Source organism: Macaca fascicularis, chromosome 3, assembly GCF_037993035.2.
Source record: "Macaca fascicularis isolate 582-1 chromosome 3, T2T-MFA8v1.1".
Lineage (NCBI taxonomy): Eukaryota > Metazoa > Chordata > Mammalia > Primates > Cercopithecidae > Macaca > Macaca fascicularis.
In genome coordinates, this window is record NC_088377.1 from 73,234,063 (window position 1) to 73,238,807 (window position 4,745).

Here is a 4,745-nt window from a genome sequence, read left to right on the forward strand (position 1 = left end):
CCAGGCTGATCTTGAACTCCCGACCTCAGGTGACCCACCCGCCTCGGCCTCCCAAAGTGCTGGGATGACAGGCATTAGCCATCGTGCCTGGCCCCTGGTATATTTTTCAACAGCACTTTTCTGCCTTTGAAAGGGGCTGAATGCACAGTTTCTCTCGGAAAAGCAGACGTAAAGGCAGTATGACAAGTGGAAATCCAATCTCCACAACTCACTGGGTAATCAGAGATGAGTGCTGGGTCTTGCTGAGCTGTTTCTCTGCCCCTAAATTGGAGGCCAGGACAATTCCTTTGCCCAATCCCATTCTTTGGGCTGCTGTGAGAATCCCGTGTGGCCACGCAGGCAAAGGGCCATCAATGCAGCCTCTGGTTTTCCTCAGGAATTCTCCTTGCAGCAGATTCCACAGCTTCCAGGACTGCGTGTGGTGGCTCACACCTGTAATCCCAGCACTTTGGGAGACCGAGGCAGGCGGATAACCTGAGGTCAGGAGTTTCAGACCAGCCTGGCCAACATGGCAAAACCTCATCTCTACTAAAAATACAAAAAATTAACCAGGCATGATGGCAGACACCTGTAATCCCAGTTACTCAGGAGGCTGAGGCAGGAGAATCGCTTGAACCCGGGAGGTGGAAGTTGCAGTGAGCTGAGCTTTTGCCACTGCACTCCAGCCTAGACAACAGGAATGAAACTCTGTCTCCAAAATAAATAAATAAATACAATTTTTAAAAAATACAAAAATTAGCCAGGTGTGGTCACATGCCTGTAGTCTCAGCTACTTGGAAGGCTGAGGCAGAAGAATCGCCTGAACCTGGGAAGTGGAGGTTGCAGTGAGCCGAGATCGTGCCACTGCACACCAGCCTGGGCAACAGAGAGAGAGACTCTGTCTGATTGTTAAAAATTAAAAAAATTTTAAAAAAGACTCCACAGTCTCTAGATGTCAATTTGTTGTGCTCCTGACAGCCCTGGGAGCCCTTCCGGGAAGGGTTGAGGGCCTACACGCCACCCCTCAACCCAGCAAGCACCCACAGGCCATGGGGCCAGCCGCCATTGCTCCTACCAGCAGCTCAGGCCAAAGCCAGCAGAGACAAGCTCTTCACAACCCTCACTCCCTCCTCTGTGGGGACAGACAGGACCTGTGAAAGACTCCAATCACTCCAGCTTCCAGTGATCCTACAAGCCTTTCTGCTATACCCAGTCTCTAAAGGAGAGCTGAGAAATACAACATATGCATTCTTTCAACCCCAGTGCCTCTACCCTGGGATGGGATGCTAAGGGGCAACTGGGCCACTCAGATGTCCAGCTGGGATCAAACTGGCAGAGCCCATCAACAGATGAGTGGATAAAGAAAAATGTGGTGTGTATATATTATGGAATACTACTCAGCCATTAAAAAAATAATAAAGAGGTCGGGCGCAGTGTAATCCCAGCACTTTGGGAGGCTGAGATGGTGGATCACTTGAGGCCAGGAGTTTGAGACTAGCCTGACTAACATGGTGAAACCCCATCACTACTAAAACTACAAAAATTAGCCAGGCATGGTGGTATGTGCCTGTAGTCCCAGCTACTAGGGAGGCTGAGGTGGGAGGATTACTTAAACCCAGGAGACGGAGGTTGCAGTGAGCCAAGATCGTGCCGCTGCACTCCAGCCTGAGTGACAGAGCAAGATTCCATTGCAAAAAAAAGAAAACATGAAATAGGGGCAGGGTGAGGTGGTTCATGCCTGAAGGTCTAGCACTTTAGGAGGCCAAGACAGGAGGATTGTTTGAGGCTAGGAGTTTGACACCAGCCTGGGCAACATAGTGAGACCCCCACCTCTACAAAAAATTTAAAAAGTATTCGGGCATGGTGGTGCACACCTGTAGTCCCAGCTACCTGGGAGGCTGAGGTGGGAGGATTGCTTGAACCTGGGAGGTCAAGGCTGCAGTGAGCCGTGTATTGCTGCACTTCAGCCTGGATGACAGAGAAAGACCCTGCCTCAAAAAAAAAAAAAAAAAGAAAGAAAGAAAGAAAGAAAAGAAAGAAAAGAAAAGAAAAAGAAATAATGTCTTTTACAGCAACTTGGATGAAACTGGAGGCCATGATCCTTAGTGAAGTACTCAGGAACAGAAAACCAAATACTGCATATTCTCACCAGTAAGTGGGAGTTAAGCTATAGCTACACAAAGACTTACAGAGTAGAGACAATGGAGACTAAGAAGCAGGATGATGTTAGGGGGCGATGGATGAAAAACTACTTATTGAGTACAAAGTACACTACTCAGGTGACAGATACACTAAAATCCTAGACTTTACCACCATACAATTCTTCCATGTCTCCAAAAACCACTTGTACCCCTCAAGCTATTGAAATGAAAAAACTTACAAATAAATTTTTGGCTAGGTGTGGTGGCTCATGCCTGTAATCCTAACACTTTGGGAGGCCGAGGCAGGTGGATCACCTGGTGTATGGAATTCGAGACCAGCCTGGCCAACATGGCAAAACCCCATCTCTACTAAAAATACAAAACTTAGCCAGGTGTGGTGGCACGCGCCTGTAATTTCAGCTACAGTGGAGGTTGAGGCTAGAGAATCGCTTGAATCTGGGAGGCAGAGGTTGCAGTGAGCCAAGATTGCGACACTGCACTCCAGCCTGGGCGACAGAAAGTGACTCCATCTCAAAAATAAATAAATAAATAAATTTTTTTGAGACAGAGTCTTGCTCTGTTTCCAAATTGAAGGGCAGTGGTGCTATCATGTCTTACTGCAGCCTCAACCTCCTGGGCTTAAATGATCCTCTCACCTCAGCCTCCTGAATACCTTGGAATACAGGCTTGTGCCATCACACCTCGCTATTTTTTGTAATTTTTGCAGGCATGGGGTCTCATTATGTTTCCTAAACTGGTCTTGAATTCCAGGCTCAAGTGACCCTCCTGCCTCGGCCTCCCAGCTAACTGAGACTACAGGCACGCACCAGCACACCTGGCTAATTTTTTATTTGTTGTAGAGATGGAGTGTCACTATATTGCCCAGGCTGGTCTCAAACACCTGGCCTCAAACAATCCTCCCACCTCGGTCTCCCAAAGTGCTGGGATTATGGGCATGAGCCACCATACCTGGCCAAAAGTTTTTTTAAAAAGAAAAAATAGTGGCCAGGTGTGGTGGCTCATGCCTGTAATCCCAGTACTTTGGGAGGCCGAGGCTAGTGGATCACCTGAGGTCAGGAGTTTGAGACCAGCCTGGCCAACAGGGGAAAACCCCGACTCTACTAAAAATACAAAAATTAGCCTAGCGTGGTGGCGCTCACCTGTAATCCCAGCTACTCAGGAGACTGAGGCAGGAGAATCGCTTGAACCCAGAGGGGCAGAGGTTGCAGTGAGCTGAGATAGTGCCACTACACTTTAGCTTGGGCGTCAGAGAGAGACTCTGTCTCAAAAATAAATAGATAGATAGATAGAAAAATAAATTGACAGCGTCACATCGAGTATAAGAAATTCATCAGATCTCTTCAGCTAGAAAACCAATTTTGCACAATTGTGTCCATTTTCCCCCCAAGGAGTTTCACACCTTGATGCAAATGGGGAGATTGTGGGAAAGTGGAATTAATGTTAATTTGCATTTCTGACCTTGGAGGCGTAGGTGAAATGCGCCTTCTTTTCTATGGCATAGATAAGACAGTGGCACTCTGAGAGGCTCAAAAGGAAGCTTCCTCCCCCAAAAGCCATCCCCAGCATAACCGCAAAACAAAAATGGCGCATCTCAGAAGGACCTTGGTGGTGTCGTTGGAAGGTTGATCAACAAGAATGACACCTGCAAGCTGTAATTGCACTTGCATTCCCTGACATACGGTAGGTGCCCCATAAACATCTGATGGGATGAATTAATAAGCGAATGAGCTCTTTACTCAATGGTCCAACCCCAAACCAGCATCCCTCAACCAGTCCTTCCATAACCATCTAGGTGAGGGGGGGTTGTTGATGGAAAAAGGCAGAACCAAATTTGCAAACTCCCCTGTTGGCTTCACAATAATTCATGCTCATCTGCATCTAATAAAATATGGAAGCAATTTTACAGGAACATTTTGTGCTTTAGCGATTCATTTAACTCTTTCCTCCAGGGGGCAAGTCATATATCCTCATCCAGATATGTGGGCAGTTCCATGAATACATCTGCAAATATCTTATGATGAGATGCTCTTCTCCCCGCCGGGCGCCTGACTCTAATGAAGGAAAACTTGAAAGTGAACACCAACCGGGCTTACGCTGACCTCTCCTACCCATGGTTTCGTGCCCCTGTGTCTGTCCCACTGCCAAAGTAACCTGAAATTACTAGAGGAGGTGAGCGCTGAAGTCAATGTCCTCAGACCCAAGGACATTGTCCTCTAGAGCCAAGTTCACCCCTTTACTTGGCAGGGCCTCCAAGAGATGAGCTGCTGTCCACCCCATCAGCCCTCACCACCAGACCACCAGGAAGGACAGACGCTCAGGTGCCAGAGCTTCTGCCACCGTCCCCCAAGACACCACAAACAGTCCCTTCACTGTTTCCAACTGTGTCCGCCTCTGTGCGCTGCCCCCAAACTCCTTGCAGATTTGAGAACTGATGAAAAAAAATGAGTAACACCTGCCCCGAGCCGCCTGTTGCTCCATTCACGTCCTGAGCTTCTGGGAAACCAGTATTTTTAAATTGAACTTTTCATTTTCAGATGATTGTAGATTCATATGCGGTTGTAAGAAATCATACAGAGAGCTCATGAACTCCCTTACCTGGTTTCC

General features: G+C 47.7%; 1 long non-coding RNA gene across 1 annotated transcript; it reads left to right on the top strand.

Moving 5' to 3' along the window:
• Positions 1-3,558: 3,558 nt before the first annotated feature.
• On the top strand, positions 3,559-4,364 carry LOC102140102 (uncharacterized). The gene is made up of 2 exons (XR_006696921.2): positions 3,559-3,821; positions 4,091-4,364. It is a non-coding gene; the product is annotated as an uncharacterized lncRNA (long non-coding RNA).
• The last annotated feature ends 381 nt before the right edge of the window (positions 4,365-4,745 follow it).